At 34.6% G+C, this 20130-nt stretch overlaps 1 long non-coding RNA gene across 1 annotated transcript; it reads left to right on the top strand.

Moving 5' to 3' along the window:
* Positions 1-340: 340 nt before the first annotated feature.
* LOC113340191 lies at positions 341-959 on the top strand. The gene is made up of 2 exons (XR_003355371.1): positions 341-472; positions 588-959. It is a non-coding gene; the product is annotated as an uncharacterized LOC113340191 (long non-coding RNA).
* The last annotated feature ends 19171 nt before the right edge of the window (positions 960-20130 follow it).

Genomic DNA, 20130 nt, shown 5'->3' with positions numbered 1-20130 from the left:
CTTGGCAGTTGATTCTAGAGGCAAATTGATGTACGTAACAGGATAGGCTTGGCTAGTTGTTTGTTTTTAGGTCATTCAAGCAACTTGTTGTTTGTTTTGGGTGTTATGCATGCATCCCTGCAGATATATCTTGGGACTGGGAGAACAGAATAAACAGGCTAAAATGAAGAAATTGCCTGGAATCTTCAACCCACCGATTATGCAAGGGGGCATGGATGAATAATGAATAAATTAGGGGAAGATATTAATGATTTTTTATTTTATTTTTGATATGAGAAGATATTAATGAATTATTAATTGTTGTAACAAGTAAACAACGGTGCTCAGCTGCTATAAATAGAAGAGATGTATCTCCATAAGATATCAACAACTCAATCCAACAAATTGAAATCATGGCTAAAGCTGCTCATCTAAGTTCGTCTCCGAGTTTTCTCATTGGGTTTCTCTTGGTTTTGATCGTTGCAAACACAGTGTAAGTTACTATTATCTGTACGGTTTTTTATTTTTATATACTTTTTATTTTATTTTTCCTTGAATGATATTTGAGACGTTAATATGATCATCCGTCTACTTCTAATTGCATACAGATACGTCCGTGGTGAATGTGTTGTGGGAAATTCAGTGTGGGTGAAGTCGTGTCCAAGAAGTAATTGTGATAGTCTTTGTAGATTTCATAGCAATTTTGTAGTCGGTCATACTGAATGCACAGTTGGTCCATTTCAAACTAATATGTGCTTATGTTGCCGGTAACGATATAAAAAGGCAACTTTCGTCGGCAATCGGCATGGCACCAATCATGTATCACACTCACTTGTTTGCTTCTTTGTAGTAGTAAGTTCCATGAACGCGTTATTTGCTTAATTGTATCAGTTTAATCATTTCGTTCTCGGATCTATTGTTTATCTATTATTATCTGTTTGTAATTGTAGTTCTTACGAATTGCTGGTTATTTTACCAAACTGATTTCACTGGTCTTTATTTGTATTGCAAAATGTTTATGTTGTATAATAGTAAGATTGTTGGTGACAGTGTTTAGCCAATAATTATTAAATTAAACATTGGTTAAAAGAAACTTCACCACGAGAGCACACTAGACGCTATAGTCTAATGGCCATCATCTCAATACAGTTAACATGCCCTCTGAGATTCGACCCTTTTGAAAATGGAGAAAATGTAATTTTTTTGTATTATTCGAGCATTTTTTATCTAGCAATATGTTAATATCACGACCATCCATCTTACATATAGTGGGTTATTGTGATAATACTCGAAGAAACACTTATGCATATATGGGATATAGCAATGAATGCCCGTTATAAATTTGCGACTAAAACGGTATCAATAACCACTACAGTTGCAAAAGTTGCAACTGCTTCAAGTTGTTGCGACTTGCAACAGCTTAGTCAACCACATGTGCCACTCATGTGAGTGTGTCTAAGTAAAATAAAATGGTAAATCTATCATTAGAGGCGGAAGAGAGTCCTTTTATACGCTCACTATGGGGGCTAAAAATATAATTGCACGCGATATTTTTTGTTTTTGTTTTTGATCGATTCAATTTTATAGGAATTAGTCAGTTTTTCTCCAAAATTGGTTGGATGATCAAAGAGTTATCATCCTCGAAGTATTGTAAGCGTCATAAATCGATCAAAACTCGAATTGATTATCGGTTGTTACGGCCTAAAAATCATGAAAAAAACTGTGCCAAATACAATTCGCAACAGTTTTTTTGAATTTCACAAAATTTTGTTCAGATTCGGTTGTATTTATCATCCTTTTTCCAAAATTGATTTGATAATCGAAAAATTAGGGTCCTCAATTATATTAATTAAACCCCATCAAACTGGATCAACCCGACCGATTTCACCCTCAATTGCTTCAAATTAAACCAAAATTGATCATGTGTTGCGTATTAATAACGGGTACATGAGTTGCTCAATATTTTCCTTGCAATATGCAAACTACTATCAACGGATGTTCTTCTTCGTTAGACGACCGAATTTTTCCCCACTGTCGAGCAGTAATCTAGTAATAGTACTTTTTTCTTCGAATTTTCAAGATTTTTTTGGCTAGCGGTTCTTCTACTTCTTTTACTGGAGATTAGTAATTTTAAGTTTATTGAAATGGCTTTTCAGAATCTTTTATCTTTTTTCGGCTGGCGGTTCTTTTATTTCTTCTACTGGAGATTTTTAATTTAAGTATATTAAACTGATTTTTCAGTAGATTGAGCTGATTTTCACTTGGGTTTTTGTAGTTGATGAGATTTGGTGGTGCTTTTAAAGAAATCGAATGGTGCTTTTAAAGAAATCGAATGGTGCTTTCACATTGTGAGGTGCTGGGATCAAGATGAGACAAAGTGGGAACACATCACCACAATTCCTATCTTTCCCATTGGACATCCTTTTCCATACCTCCCCTAAAGAAGGGAAAGTTGTCTCATCAAAGTGGCAGTCCAAAAATCTAGCGGTAAAGAGATCGCATGTCAAAAGTTCCAAATAGAGGATAATTGTTGGGGATTCATATCCAACATAAATACTTAATCGTCTTCGGGGATCCATCTTAGTACGCTGTAGGGATATAATAGGCATGTATACATCACAACCAAATATGCATAAATGTGAAATATCAGTCTCATATTCAGTTACCAAATGATACGCAGAAAATGGTTGGCTTATAGTAGGTCTAAAGCGAATAAGTAATATTACATGCAATATGGCATACCCCCAAGCAGTAATAAGCAGGTTGGAACGCATAACCAATATCCTAACTATAATCTGTAACCTTTTAATGGTAGATTATGCGAGACCATTTTGAGTATGTACGTGGGGTACATGGTGCTCTACGTCAATTCCGATAGACATATAGAAATCATCAAATCCTTTAGATGTAAATTCTCCAGCATTATCAAGTCTGATATACTTGATTGGGGAATCGGGGTAGTGATCCCTCAAACGTATAAATTGTGCTAGGAGATTTGTGAATGCATCATTTCTTGTGGAAAATAATGCGACGTGTGACCAACATGTCAAAGCATCTACCAAAACCATAAACTACTGAATGGTCCGCATTATGGATGTATAGGTTCATCACCTTGTATTGTTTGTAAATATGGAGTGTTTTATTTTATATCTTTAGCATAGGATGATCTCGCACCTGTCTTTGCTAAAGAACAAGCTTTGCAAAATGAGTGGTGTGTTTTTGACAAATTCCACAAAGTAGAATGCGAGAGATGTTGCACATGAGTTTCTTTATATGGAAGTGGCTGGCAGACGTTGTTACTGTGTACTGTAACCATCTTTTGTCTCAGTTTACTTTTCACTCGAAATAAAGGTTGTCTATATTAATTTTTTAAAACACGGATTATCATATCACGACCTGGGTGCCCCAATCGGTCGTTCCAAATCTTGTATAAGTCACTTTTCAACAGTTCATCGTTGGTAACAACATGTGATTCGATAATGCGAATAGTATTAGTGTAGAAACCACTAGAGTGACTCATTAACTTCTCTAAAATGTATTTTATTTTACATGTATTAGATATAACATTTATATATTCAATTCCATTTTCACAGTGAGTTTCCAAATGATAACCATTTTCACGGATATCTTTGAAGCTCAACAAGGTACGGTTAGCTCCTGGTGCATATAGAGCTTCAATGACTTTAATCATTATGCCATTTTGCAACAAGCTTAAGCATTACCATGCTCGATGATCACTTTTGATGATCCAATCATCGTAGTCACAGAGGATTTATAAGGAATTAAGTCAACAAATAATTTCCTATTTCTTAAAATAGTGTGTGTGGTGCCACTATCAGCTACGCACTCAATCTCTTTTGAGGATCACATTCCGCTTAATGTGTCGTATTTGACCAAAAACAAAAAGATCCAAAAAATAAAATAAATTGAAGAACCGTGTGAAGGGGAAGAGCTCCTTCCTTGCGATCCAAAGAAATAAGAAGAATGAACAAAACCCAACTTTAGATCGGCGGTGAAGCTTCGTGCTTGATAACGTTTGGACTAATAGTAGGAAACAGAGAACAACTTTCTATTAACCGGAGAGGGAACCCAATTACATAGGTATAGCATTCTATTTATACAATAAAAGGGGAAAACCCTAGTCTTCTGATGGACCATAGGCACTATAACACTTGGCGGGTTTTTTTTTTAGTGATGGTAAAAAAAAAAAATTCCTCCCCTTTGGACGAGTACTGAACACCTCGAGTTTGGTATCTTTTCTTTTTTTTTTCGTGACACCTCGCTACAGATTGTACAACATGGGAACAACTAGAGATGAAAGGGGTTGAAGCGGCATTCCGATGGGCCACAGAAAAGCGTGGACATACTATCTCGTTTAGAAGCAAGTCTGAACCTATTTTATTGTTGCTGATTGAAAAGTATACATCAACAAGGGAACAAAGATAACGTATAAGTGCACATTTTGGAAATAAGACCAAGTTTCCAATAAACTTTAGAGCCAAGCATTTCATTTTAGCTATGCATATTGACGTAATATGGGCAGCAAATATTTCATTTTTTTGTAATAAGTATGCACTACAACATACATGGAAATACTTTAGACTAGGTGCTTTATTAATATATTTGAACATTCAAACTTTGAATGAATCTGTAACTGTTATCGAGACCCCCTTTGTGGAAATTACAGAACTATCTAATATAATGTTACGAGGTCTTTTTCGAGAAAAACAAAAACAAAAGAAGAGAATCAAAGTGAATCTCAATTGAATAATATTTATACACCATTAATTATGGTCACATAATCCAAATCAAAGTAAATCTCCGTCGATTACTTAATCAAAATATTTCTAGTACAATGTAATCCCATGAGAACAAGATTTGATCCCATTACTGCAGCTTTTAAATATTATTTATGGATTTTAATTTTCAGACATTTTTTTTAATAATATTTTTCTGCTAAGTTTCCTTTGAAGCCCCTATTTAACTAACTTAGTACTAATATCTACCGAATTTAAAAAATTATTAATATCAACAGCAATTTCAACCTGCTAACAATTCGAGGGTAATTAATTCTTTATTTGATGATGATGGTTTTAGTGAATAAGTATCTTTTGAAATATTAATCCAAACCACATGAAGTGATTTCATGCGGATGTTTGTGATCATTGCTATGACGTTGTTACCTTAGAGACTTGGATATAAGAATTAAGAGGCTTGGATGGCTTGAATCCTAGAAGATTAAGAATCCATGGAACTTTTCAAATATCAATTAAGTTTCTAGAACCTATAAACTAGCAACAGTTGTTAATCATAACATAAGGAGGAAGGGGGCTTTGAGGATCAGGCGAATTTGCCGAGTCAACTCAGTCTTCTAACTTCATCTATTCTCTTATGATTTTGATCAGATTTTAATCTACTTTTATCTTTTTCTTCTCTAATCAGTTTAATTTTGCTTTTCTTATAAGTTTTTTAAATTCATAAAATTGATTTATTGTTATTCAAACTTTTGTTGAAATTCTATGTATTATGTTCAACTAATATTTTTTCTTCCAAATGTGTGTGCAGTTGGTATTATCCCAAATGATGTTTACCTTGTTTACAATTGTGATTCAGGCGTTTGCAAAAGTTGTGTGTTCACAGATTGTTAAGCTTGATTTTCTGGAGATTTTCCATTTCCGAGTTGATATAGTGACTCAGGGGTTACATAAAAGTCGCACCTCAGTGAAATTCAAATTTCAAAAAGTTCTTTACAAACAGAGACCATTAATTCCTCTCGTAATTATCGGTGTTCTATGAAGCTGTGATGTTTCCTTGCTGAACAAACTTTCCTTCTGAAATGTTATACTCAGTTAATCAAAAATCTCGGATGAATATCTTTTTTCAATTCAAGTTAATCCCATGATTATCTAGGGTTGAGACATAATAAAAGAATTATTCAATTTCCCATTCCTCATTTACTTAATACTTATCAAGATTCTCAGATGTCAAATTCAATCAAACTAATGGCGGAGGATAATGAAAAATCAGTTTCAGACTTGGCACCAAAATTTATGAAAGATGCACTAGAACTTGGAGATGTTGAAGAAGTGGAGTATCATCAATCTGACAATACGGAAAATAAGGATGAAGAAAGTGAGAAAATCAGTTTAGTTGGTAAGATAATTATTAAAGGGAGGATAGGTTTGAAGACAGTGGAAAAGTTTATTGCTTTAAAATAGGATTTTATTCCAGAAGGTGGTCTAAAAGTTTTTGAACTGGATAACAATGTGATGGAATTTTGATTCAAGGATCAAGATACTCGTAAGAAAGTCTTTGATACTCTACCTTGGAGTATCAATGGTCAACTTGTGATTCTTTATTTTTACAATTTTGAAATTATTTTTCAAGATTTAGACTGGGGGATACAATGTTTATGGATTCAGATGAAAAGGATTCTTCCTGAGCATATGAATGTGAAGGCAGTAACTAAGATTGGAAATATTATGGGGGAGGTCATTAAAGTTGATTCTGAGGATGCAGTCCCAGTAGCAGGAGATTATGTCAAAGTTTGTGTACAAGTTGATGTTAATTTTCCTACGAGGAGGGGTGTGATGGCAATTACTAATGCAGGGTCTACCAGGTGGATTAAGTTTTTATAGGAGAAGCATCCTCACAAGATTTGTCCCAATTGTTTCATTCTTAATGACACTGAAGGTGCCTGCAAAGCTACTACTTATTATCTTTCTAAGGCTCATGCAAATCCTCATTTTTTTGGTGAAACCAGGAAAGGAAAGAAGAAGCAGATTGTTATCAAACGGGGGGATCAAGTCCCAAAATTTAATCAAAAGAATGCTGCTAAAACAAGTGTATTTGTGCCTCCAAAGGATGGATATGTAAATGCAGCCAACATTGATGATGGAAATGAAACTGGTGGATTAAAAATAACGCTCCAGAAAGTATTTTTTTTTGAACATGATGCTTCAAGCTCTGACAATCATGTGAACATGCAGACAACTCAAATTGTCACACTAAGGGATAATCAAAACTGCAACAAAAAGGAAGCTAAGGTACTTATGATTCTATTTAAACCTTTTTTTTTGCATAATTTCTTTTAAGTTCAAAATGAAAATGATTTCAAGGGAATGTGCGAGGTATAGCCAATAACTTTATTAAACAACAATTTCAAAATTTTGTCCATACTCAAAAACCTGATTTCATCTTTCTTTGTGAAACTAAAATAGATGAAGTTAAAATGATCTATATTGCTCAATCAGTTCACTATCATAATTATGTGTGCATTGATAGGGTAGGCAAAGCTAGAGGTTTAATCCTAATATGGAAAGATGGAATTGATATTGAGATAATTGGTTGTGATAATAATATCATTCATGATCTTATTAAACTTGATCCAACTAAACCTCAAGTTCTTATTTCCTTCATGTATGGCTCAACTTATACTGAACCTAAGAAAACATAATTGAACTTCTTGACAGTTTAGTAATGATGTTCAACATCCTTGGTTAATCTTAGGTGATCTAAACTTTCATTTGGATATGAATAATAAATCTCTGATAATTGGGTTCAAAATAGAGTTAATGATGCTGGTTTGTTAGATATTGGTTATGAAGGCAGGGATTTAACTTGGACTAGTAACTCCTATGGAACATGGACTAGGAAAGCTAGGATTGATATGGCTCTTGGCAATAATGATTGGTTATTAAACTTATCCACTGCTAAGATATTGCATTTAAATTTCATTGACTCTGATCATTGTCATGTTTTACTCATTGCAGACCCTATTCCTAAACATTTATGGAGAACATTCAAGTTTTTTAGAACTTGGATAGATCATTGAAATTTTAAGAATACTCTTGAAAGATCTTGGAACTTAGAGACACGTGGAAGTCCTTCTCATAGGTTATATCAAAAGCAACACAGTTCTAGATTGACCTTATCTCAATGGAATAGAATGAAGTTTGGAGATATTCAAATGAATATCAATAAGCTGCAATAGGATTTAGAATCTTCTCAAAATGATACTAGTTCTGTTGATCAACATGTTAGAGTTAAGTCAATTGTTAGTGAGCTGGAAAATTGGTATAAAATTCAATCTGACTTTTATAAAGAAAAATCTAGAGATAAATCTGTTTTTGAAATGGATAATAATACTAGGTATTTTCATTCCATAGTCAATAAAAGATTGCACACTAGTAATATAAATGCTCTTTGTGATTCTAAGGGTAATTAGCTTAGGGATAGAAATGATATTAGTACTTTTCTTACTAAACATTTTAGTGATGTGGCTAGTACTTGTAATCTTGTATTTCCTGATAATGATTTTGATATATTACCTAGAATTATTTCTGATGCTGATAATGTTGTGTTGATTGTTGTTCATAATGAGCATGAAATTGAGAATGTTGTTAAACATATGCCTGCTTGGAGTGCACCTGGACCTGATGGATTTCAAGCAGGTTTTTACCAGACACAATGGCAACTTGTTGGTAAGGATATCATAGATGTTGTTCAAAGATTTTTTCATAGTGGCCATATGCCAAGAAGTCTAAACAGAACTTATATTACTTTTATCCCTAATGTAAAGGCCCTGAGAAACCCTATGAATTTAGACCAATTGGCTTATGTAATGTTTCTTCTAAAATTGTGTGTAAAATTTTAGCAAATAGAATAAAACCTTTTCTTAAGAAACTAATCTCACCTTATCAAGCTGCTTTTGTTCCAGGGAGATCTATTCATGACAATATTATTATTGCACATGAAGTAATTCATTCTATGAAACACAAAGAAGGTTTAAGTGGTACTATGGCTCTTAAATTGGATTTGTTAAAAGCTTTTGACAAACTTGAATGGAACTTTCTGATTAAAGTTCTTGTAGCTTTGGTTTCAATAAGTATTTTTGAAATCTCATAATGCAATGTGATTTACAACTATTATTAGTGTTTTTCTCAATGGCTCACCTTGTGACCAATTTAAGCCAGCTAGAGGTGTCAGACAAGGGGACTCTCTTTCCCCTTATTTATTTATTCTGGCTATGGAATATTTATTTATATCTTTGTTAATAGTTGAATCAAATATTTATTTACTGGCATTAAATTTTATAGGAAAGCTCCACCTTTATCTCATTTACGTTTTGCTGAGGATATTCTTATTTTTGGTCAAGCCAATATACAACATGTTGATCATATTTTACACACTCTTCAGGAATTTCGAAAACTCTCAGGTCATATGCTTAACTTTTATAAATCTTGTGCGTATTTTAGTAACAATCTCAGTCCTAATGATTGTACTAGTATTGCACACGCTTTAAGCATGACTTTAATGTCTGATTATGAGAAATATCTTGGAGCCCCTTTACTTCTTGGACAATCCAAGGTTAAGTTTTTTGATCCAATTGCACAACCTTTTGAAAATAGACTCAAAAATTATATTGGTACTACTCTCAATCAAGCAGGTAGATCCACCTTTATTAAGACAGTTTTGAATTCTCTACCCACTTATCAAATGGGATGCTTTAAAATTCCTACTACTCTGATTAGCAAGCCTGACTCTCTGCAATGAAATTTTTGGTGGTGTCATAAGATTGGTAAAAGCATAAAATTCATTGGATGGGACAGCATAAACATACCTAAGGAACTAGGGGGTTTAGGCTTTAGGAATCCTATAACTTTCAACATTGCTCTTATATGTAAGTTGGTTTGGAAAATTATTACTGAGAAATATAAGCTTTGGGTGCAAATATTGAGTGCTAATTACTCTCATAACAGTAGTATACTCCGTATGCAAAAGCTTAATGATAATTGTTCTTGGATCTGGAGAGGTGTAAGTAGGTGCATTGCTACTATTAAGAGTAATAGTCTGTGGGCTGTTAGGTGTGGAACTAGAACTAAAATTTGTCTAGATTGATGGGTTATTGGATTAGATCACCCTCCTTTATCAGCAGAAGGATTCATTAACATAGTCTCATATGTTTATGTTTATGTTTATGATCTGTTTGTGTATGGAACTAGATACTGGAATGTGCATTTGGTTCATTATTTGTTTGCCCCTGAATCTGCAGGTAAAATTCTAGCTATGACTACACCTGCAATAGGTTCTAACATACTTATTTGGTTTCCATATAGGAAGGGACAATTCTCTGTGAATAGTGCTTATAATGTTTTATCTGGTTCCTCTAATGCTAATGCAGGTGCTCTTGTTGTTCCAGTTCAGGTTTGGAAGGCTGTTTGGAAGGTTAAATTGCCTCATAAAGTCAAGCTTTTTTCCTGGAAATGCATTAGGGATATAGTTCCAACTAGAGATAAACTTTCTAGATACAAACCAAACATAGAACTTCATTGCAGTCTCTGCAATCACCCTAATGAGTCTATTGATCATATTCTTATTGATTGTCCATATGCTAGATCAGTTTGGTTGGCTTTAAATGTTAATGTGAGTAATATTATGTCGCTGCATGGTTCCTTTAGGAATTGGGTTATATCTTGGTTTTTCTGCGGGAAACAATATTATTTTTGGATCAGGTATTACTAGACATGAATCAAACAAGCTTCTTATGGTGACAATTTGGACTATCTGGAAGGATAGGTGTTCTAAAGTTTTTCAGAACATCAATCCCAACAGATTGTTGTCTTTAGAGAATATTCATAGACTTACTGCACCAGTTCCTAATAATATTACTACTAATAACAATTCTTTGCAGGAGTTGAGATGGAAACCACCAGATATTGGTTATCTGAAAATTAATCTTGATGCATCATTTCTGTTAGAAACTTTACAGGGTGGTATTGGACTAACTGTAAAAGATTTTTTTGAACAATGCATTGGTGCTCAAGGGAAATACTTTAATGGAGGAATGATAGAAGGACTGGAAGTGGAAGTGGAAGAGATGGAGTGCAGGGCCATGAAAGACGCTTCATCTTGAGCTGTTTCAAAGAATCTCAGTAGAGTTGTGTTTGAGTCTGATAGTGAAGTCTTAATAAAATCCATCAATGAGCAATCACAGCATGTTCATTGGAGGAATCGGGCATTAGTTCTTGACATTATATTTCTGTTAAGTAAGATTAGTTATTGGAGATGTATCTCAGTTAAAAGAGATGTTAATAGTGCTGCAGATAATTTGGCTAAGAAAGCTAGAATTCTCGGAGCCAATTTTGAATTCTCAAGTGATCTTCCTCAAGAAGTACAATCTTGGGTAGACCATGATTATCATGTAAGCACTACCTCAAATTAATATAAATCATTTTTTGAATCAAAAAAAAAATAAATATTTATTTGTTTTTTATGTTTTTTGGTAATATAGATGTACAATACATATCTTTGACATTTTACTATCGTTATGTTGACTTATTTTCATAATAACACGTATAATACTTAAATATTTGGAAAAATACTATATTAGAAAATATATAAAATAAATGTGCCCGGCACTGGACAACACGTTTATTTTTTTGGAACAACCTAGCCCAACACGCCTTCTAACACAACACGGCACGTCATAATCTCCGGCACAGCACAACTTGGCATATAACACGCTATGCACGTGGTTTCGTGGACTGAGTTGTGCCGGACCGGCATGTTTTACACCTCTGGATGTCCTGTACAAAGACTATCCGGGCCTCACAAAGCGAGGGAGAGCTCTCCCCATTATGTCATGATACAAAAGAGAATTCAAACAAGACGGACACTGAACCCAGATTTAATTGCGCTTATCTTTGACAGCCTTTTTCGCAAGATAATTTTTTTTTAATATCAAGGCATGTGAATCTCTATTTCACTTGTCTGAATGATTATGTAATAGAATATTTTTACTAACATATCTTATAGTCTATGCAGTTCATTTCAAGAGGCGAATTAACGTACGTAACAGGATAGTTTGGCTAGTTGTTATTTGTTTTTAGGTCATTTAAGCAACTTGTTGTTTGTTTTGGGGTGGAGTAATTCTATAGGAACCGTGAATGTGTACTAGACAAAAGCCGTTCACACACCAAATAGGTGTCCCGGCCCCGCCCTTGGGGTGTTATGCGTCCCTACAGATATATCTTGGGAGAAGAGAATGAATAGGCTAAAATGAAGAAATTATGTGGAATCTGCAACCCGCTAACTATGCAAGTGGGCATGGATGGATAAATCGGGAGAAGATATTTATGAATTATTATTGGTTGTAACAGGGAAACAAAGGTGCGCAGCTGCTATAAATAGAAGAGATGTGTCTCCATAAGATCAATCCAACAAATCGAAATCATGGCTAAAGCTGCTCATTTAGGTTTATCTCCTAATTTTCTCATTGGATTTCTCTTGGTTTTGGTCGTTGCAAATACAGCGTAAGTTACTGTCAGCTGTACGGTTCTTTATTTTCTTGTGTTATTTTTCTTCTTCTTTTCTGATGATATTTGAAACGCTAATATGAACATCCGTCTACTTCTAATGGCATGCAGATACGTCTGTGGTGAATGTGATAGGGGAAATTCAGTGGTGGTGAAGTCGTGTGCAAGAAGTAATTGTGTTAGTCTTTGTAGATTTCATAGCAATTTTATAATCGGTCATAATAAATGGAGTGTTGGTCCATTTAATGTTGGGTGTAATAATTAAAATAAAGAAAAAATCAAATAAGCAAAAGTTATTGATACTTAGCTCCTTTAAAATGGATGTGATTGCTTTGGCGAAACGAACAAGCTCCACATATATTTACAACAGCAACAAGGCAAAACTTTGAAATACAGAGTGAGTCACGTGTTCAACACGCTGTCCTTAAGACATTAGCGCCTGGCGACACTCAAGAGTGATGCTATAGCCCTCACAGGATGGATATTTCCAGGATAAAACATCCTAATACACCTACTACTAGCATATGTAGTAGATGCTCAAATTGAGCTTGGCAACTCCGAAAAACATTAAGGAAAATTGCGAATGCTAAAGAAAGCAATATAAAATATTTTCTCTTGGGGGTCTCTCTAAAATATAGAGAAACCCTTTTTTACGTAGCTTTTACAAAAGTAATGAATTTGTTTATATAATTGACAAATACAACTCAAGAAGAGCTACTCCCCGATGTGGGACTAAAAATCTTATATAGTCTCTTAAAACAAATAAAGAGTGGAAACTCCACTATGTGGGACTAATAAATTTTTAATTCACAAAAGAAACATTAAATTAAAATATTTAAAAAGTATTTTATTAATCTTTTTCCCAACAATCCCCCACATGAATGAAAACTCAATAAAACGTGAAAAACACAGATAAATCTTGGTAAATCAACAACCCAATCTCACGACCCGAAATGACTGAACAGACAGACAGATCGTGCATGTTGAAGTCATACTAGACATTTCAACGTCCTCTCCCTCACACAACAGTGTGTTGACTCCAGGGTCATACTATGGATTGCAAACAATCATAATAGTATAGAGAGCTTTCATCTTTAGTTTCTCACAGGTGAGACTAAAGGTTTCTTTCACCAAAGTGAAAATGAATGATCTAGTGAACCCTTAGCGACCGTTAGGTCCTAAGTTCCATTAATACCAAAACAACATGAAACTTATTTTCTCAAAATGAATTAATTTTTGATAAAAAACAAAAACACATAAAAACGTAGGATATACCATTTTAGGCAGAGGTGTCCATGAGGTCTTGAACCTTTGCTTAGTGAGATGTTACCGGAGTTACTTGATAGAGACAGTGAACTATGTCTTGAACTGCTAGCGTTTGATGTAATTCGCGATAACAACCACGCAATGATATCTCCAAGGTTGCTGCCAAGCTCGTGTCGTTGTGTCTGTTTTGGCCCTGGACGTATCATGTTTCTCTAAATGCTCTAGAGAATCAGCTCATATTCTCATAGGAAGCGACCTGCTTCCTCATTCAGATAGTTGAACTCCATCAAGAGTGTTTACTGCTACACCCCACTTCAATCTTAAACTGAAACTATAGAACTCATTAAGACTTATTAAAAAGTCATCCTCCACATGCAGTCACACTATCACGTCTACACCATACGAAAGGGACAGAGAATGAAAATCTCTGATAGTTTTTACCTTTACCCACCACAAATTAGTTGTATCATTCGAAACCTTGATCATGGGATCTCCAGTCAGCAAGGTTGAGTATCCTTCATGGCAAGTTTAATATATGAGCTTAAGCCCAACCCCCTCGATGCATTTTTAAATATCTCTTTGTACAAACCTTTCGTCAAAGGTTACGCGAAATTCTCCTTGGACTTTATCCAATCAATGGAAATAACGACGATTGAGATTAGTTATTTCTTAGCTTTAACTATAATAGCATGGATAACACAATGTACAGATATAGCTGGCACAGGCCTATGCCAGAGAGGAATGTCTTCTGAAAAGCATCTTAGGCACTCGGCCCCCTATCGTGCTTTATCTAACGCAATACTCTTAGATTCCATAATGAATTGAGCAATATATGTTTGTCTGAAAATCTTCCAAAAACAAACCCTCTTGCTAGAGTGAAAACATATCCACTTGTAGATTTAGACTCATCTGAGTCAACTATCCAGTTTGCATCACAAAGTCCCTCAAGGACAAGAAGATACCTTTCATAAATAAAACAAAAGGTAATAGAGTATTTTAGGTACCATAATACTCTACTAAGCGCATTCCAATGCTCTTGTTCTGGACTACTAGTATATATACTTAACTTACTCACAATATAGGCAATGTATGGACTCTTACAGTTCATTAAATTCATCAGACATCCTATAACTCTTGAGTATTCAAGTTAAGATATTCCATTACCCTTATTTTTCTCGAGTCTACAAGAAGAATCGTACGGAGTACAGGCATGCTTACAATAAGACTGATTGTATCTCATAAGCACAAATTCAACACAATGAGAATGACTAACACTATAAATGTTAGATTATCTTCTAATCCTCATCCTTATGATTACATCAATAAGGCCTAAGTCTTTCAAGTCAACGTTCTCATTCAGTGTATGTTTTAGTGGAATTAATTATATCTAAGTTTGTATCAAGTATAAGCATATCATCAACATACAAGCATACAATCACAGAGACATCCTTAACAAGTTACTTGCAAATATACTTGTCAGATTCATTACCTTAAATCCACTACTCATTATCACATGATCAAATTTTCATGTCACTGTTTACGTGCTTATTTTAAAACAGTACAAAGATTTGTTCAACTTACAAACTTTGTCTTCAAAACCTTTCACTACAAAGTCCTCAGGTTGTTTTATGTAAATTTCTTTATCTAATTCACGGTTTTATAAAATTTGTATTAACATCCATCTAATGTATCTCTAAGTTTTTTATGACAGTAATAACAATTAGCATCTCAACGGAAGTAATTATCGTCACAAGTGAATAAGAATCAAGGAAATCTACACCTTCTTTTAATTTATAGCCTTTAGATACCAACTTAGCTTAATATTTTTCCACAGTTCCATCTACCTATCGTTTCCTTTTAAAGACTCATTTACATCCCATTGTCTTACTCACTGGAGGTAAACTAGCAAGCTCCCAAGTCTGATTTCGACAGACTGAGTTCATTTCACTAAATGAAGCTTCTTACCAGAATGGGGTTTCAGTAGATATCAAAGCTTCTTTACAAGTATGGGGCTCAGACTAAGCTAGGCATGTTATTAAGTCGGTTTCATAAGAAGTCTCAAGTCTAACTATTTTACTTGTCTTAGGCTCAACATCAACTTCATCTTCCTTTAAAATAAGTTTTGACTATTTGAAAATAAATAGGGGATCAACAACACATCTCTAATGAGGTACAGGTTTAGAATAAACATGTTCAAAGAACTCAGCATCCTTAGATTTCGTAATAATATTCACACAAAAGTTAGAAAAAATCTGAAAACACAACCAAAAATCTATTTGTAGAAGTATATTTAGCATACCCTATACGAAAACGCAATCAACATTTTTGGTTACAATCTAGTTCTTTTAGGAAGAGGAATTACAATTTTAGTCAAACACCCCCACACTTTGACGCATTCATAAGAAGGTAATCTACATTTTCATAAACCATATGGAGTTTCATCTGATCCTTAAAATGGTACTTTATTCAGGATACGGTTATTATGTTCAAGGCTTCTAATTGGTTTCCAACTTCAAGTTTTTACATCTTAAGGCTTCTAAGGCGTCATCCTTATCCCTAAGCATGTATACAAGATAGTACCTTGTACAATCATCTGCGGAAGTTATAACCATCTTTACCACAATGGTATTGGGTTGAACTCATGTCAACTAGACCTAGCTGAATTAATTCTAAAGGCTTAGAATTACTCTGAACATTTGTGCTAAAAGGTTTTATAGCATATTTTGATTCTTCACAGATTTAACTTTTGTGTTCAAAATCCAAACTAAATTTGGGTACGCAGCCTATGCTATCCAGTTAAGCATTGACTTAAAAGTTTACGGTTCCAAGTCTACCACGTAAAACAACCAATCACACAAAGAAACACAAGAATCAGCTATGTTCACATCATTAGTTTTTCCGTTAAGCTTATATATACCCAAAGTCCTAAAACTCTTGCTTAAAAAATCAATGCCTAGTTACAACAAGTTTTACAGATTCAATTAAGATCTTAAATCTTTTTCCATCTACAACAGAACAAGATACAAGATTTTCGCATATGATCGGAACATGAAAACTTCGTTCAATGTGATAATATTACAGATATGAGCTTTTGCTCGACCTTTTCCTTTTATGCAACCTCTATTGCAGATGAGTTACTCTATAAGAGTTTCTCGACATCCCATATCCTCTAATAGGAGGTGAACAGGTCTCTGTTTCAGCAAACATGCTTAGTGGCTCCAAAGTCCACCCATCAATATCTCACATTGGTTATCAAAATAACTTCCGATATCATGCCACTAAACTCGTTCTAGTTTGTTTATACTAAATTAGCATTAACTTTCTACTAATTAAGGTTTTTATGTTGTCTACAATTTACTACCGCGTGGCCAGGAATTTTACAAACATGACAATCACCTTTAATTAAAAGTAATGCCGGATTCAGTTTTACGAAACATACATTTCTTCTCAAGACTACGCTTAGAATTGTTTGATGTTGTCGCCTTTGTCAATTTTGGAAGACTTGTGTTCAGCCACATGCGCCTATTATCCATGTCCCTTGCAGAAGACACCTTTATTCACAAACCACAATTACGAACCGGAAAGCAAAATATGAGTTTTGAAGATAACATCTAAATTTACAAACTTCGTTTGCATCACCATTTCAAAAAACTCATGGTTACCCCATAAATAATAATTTTGTCAATAACAAATTTCTGCTCGTCAGAATTTTTCAGAAACATTTCTCTGTTTTGTAAAATATCAAAAAAATACTTTTACAACTCCACAAGTTCTAAAATTTTACGTGGGTAACTATCAGAATGCATATTACATTTGGTCAAAAGGGCTCTCCGAAATTCCTTCTAGGTTAAGAGATACACTGGAAACTCTACAGCTGACCAAAAAATCTTTTTTGTTTTTCACTCCACAATTAACATCCATGATTCACAAAACCAACCATTTTCGATTATTACAAATACTAATGTCTTAAGATTCTTGGGTGCAATAATCAAAATAAAGAAAAAATCAAATAAGCAAAAGTTATTGATACTTAGATCCTTTATAATGAAAGTGATTGCGTTGACGAAACGAACAAGCTCCACATATATCTGCAATAGCAACAAGGCAAAACTTTGAAATATAGAGTGAGTCACGTGTTCAACACGCTGTCCTTAAGACATTAGCGCCTGGCTACACTCAAGAGTGATGCTATAGCCCTCACAGGACGGATATCTCCAGGATAAAACATCCTAATACACCTACTACTAGAATATGTAGTAGATGCTCAACTTGAGCTTGGAAACTCCGAAAAAACATTAAGGAAAATTGAGAAAGCAATATAAAATATTTTCCCTTGGGGGTCTCTCTAAAATATAGAGAAACCCTTTTTTCCATAGCTTTTACAAAAAGTAGTGAATTTGTTTATATAATTGACAAATACAACTTAAGAAGAGCTACTCGCCGATGTGGGACTAAAAATCTTATATAGTCTCTTAAAACAACTAAAGAGTGGAAACTCCACTATGTGGGACTAATAAGTTTTTCCTTCACAAAAAAAAACATTAAATTAAAATCTTTAAAAAGTATTTTTTTTAATCGTTTTTCCAACATTTAATACTAATGTGTGCTTATGTTGCCGGTAAGCGGGAACGATATAAAAAGGCAACTTTCACCGGCAATCAGCATGGCACCACCAATCATGTATCACACTCACTTGTTTGCTTCTTTGTAATAGTAAGTTCTACGAACGCGTTGTCTGCTTTATTGTTTCACTTTTGATCATTTCTTTCTCTGATCAATTGTTTATCTTTTATTATCTGTTTGTAATTGTATTTCTTACGAATTGCTGGTTATTTTACCAAACTGAATTAGCTGGTCTTTGTTTGTATTGCAAAATGTTTATGTTGAATAATAATAAGATTGTTGGTGACTGATGAGTGCCAAATATTGTATATATTTATCCCTTTTTGTTGGCATTTTAACTCATCTTTTATGCATTAATTCTACATTTTATCCCATATTCTGTATTTTCATTGTTTTCAAGAATAAATATTTTTACTAATTAATTTTGCATTTTTAGGTAATAAATAAAGACTAGATGAGTTACGGAGCCAAAAGAGCAAAGACACGGGAGAAAGCCGGTGGAAACTCTAGCGGAAAAGAAGTGAAGAATGTGTTATGGAAGACTCAAGGATAAAAATGGGCTTAAAAAGGAAGAACTTGTTCTTAAAGAAGAAGTGGGCTCAGCTTATCCCAAGCCCAAACTCATTTCCCAAACTCAAATCCATTTCCTAAGCCTAAATTCAAAACCCAAACCCGTTTCCCTTCTTAACCGTCAGATTGGATCCATTCCATCATCTAACGGTCGCTTCATCAGAGTACATCGAGCTTTGAAGTTCATGTCTAACATCATAGTACCTAACTCCATCTGGTGTCGTTAATTTTGTTGTAGTGTATAATCCAACGGTCTCTGCAGGATCCACTTCATCTCACCGTCAGATTGATCTTTCATCTCCACACCCCACGGTCGAGATTCGCCAAACATCAAAAATCCTTATCCTCGCTCAACACCCTAGCACCTAAGTTTATATCCCACAAAACAAACACTCCCTAGCCATCGAACCCACCTTCTTCTTCTCCCGACCGTGTGCAGAGAGCTCTGCAACCACCTCTCCCTGCCACCACCATCACTACCAGTCCTTGCCACCGCCGCCTGCGCCACCCTCACCACAGACACCATAAACCCATTCCCTAGTTGCCTCTCTTTCTCGTTCTTAGCACCCCCACACACTAGGTGCTACAATCAAGAGAGAGATAAAACTAGGGTTTCACCACAGTCGATTAAGGACAATTGGAGCAGGAGATGGAGTGGCAGAAGCAAGACAAGGCATGGGTTGAGCCCAATTGCATCAGAGGGTGAGTGATTTTCATTAATTTTAAAAACCCTAATTTTCAAATTTGGGGATTATCCCAATTAGGGTTTGTAGAATTATAACTTCCATGTAAACACTATAAATGTAGAATGGGTGTGTGGTAGAGAAGCGCTCTGGCTAGCCAGGACATTTTGATTACATTAATTCCAAATTTTCAGTTTGGCAACAGTGCATGTGTGCAATTGCTTATCAGTTGATTTTTATGGAAATTATGTGTGCATTACATTTGTATGTTGTTAGTAAAGTGTTGGATATGAGCTAAATTGCATTGAACTAGGGCTCTGATGAAGCCTAGTGTAATGTTAGATAATGCATGGTTAGGATAGAAATCTTCTAGCAATTTTATTTGAGCAATGAGAAGTGCTCAGTGCATTGGCATGCTTGTGATTGATTGTTCTGTCAAAAGACAATCAATTCTAGGGGCATATCAGAAGCAAGCTGTTCTTCATCTCATTCTAGTTGCATGCTTAGGAATTCCATCTCAACTTTGACTGCATTGTTTGATATAGGCACTTGGTGAACTCAGCTGCCTTAGTAACTCCAATCTCATTTTACAGTCACTTTTTGTAACTCTCTCTCTATTTTGTTTACTGCCATTTTAAGTGTTTGTTCATTGTTGGTTGAATTTGTGCAACCCCTAGTCTGCTGTGCACTGT

The sequence above is a fragment of the Papaver somniferum genome, chromosome 1 (assembly GCF_003573695.1).
Source record: "Papaver somniferum cultivar HN1 chromosome 1, ASM357369v1, whole genome shotgun sequence".
In the NCBI taxonomy this organism is placed as follows: domain Eukaryota; kingdom Viridiplantae; phylum Streptophyta; class Magnoliopsida; order Ranunculales; family Papaveraceae; genus Papaver; species Papaver somniferum.
This window is presented reverse-complemented; position numbering and strand designations above follow the sequence as displayed.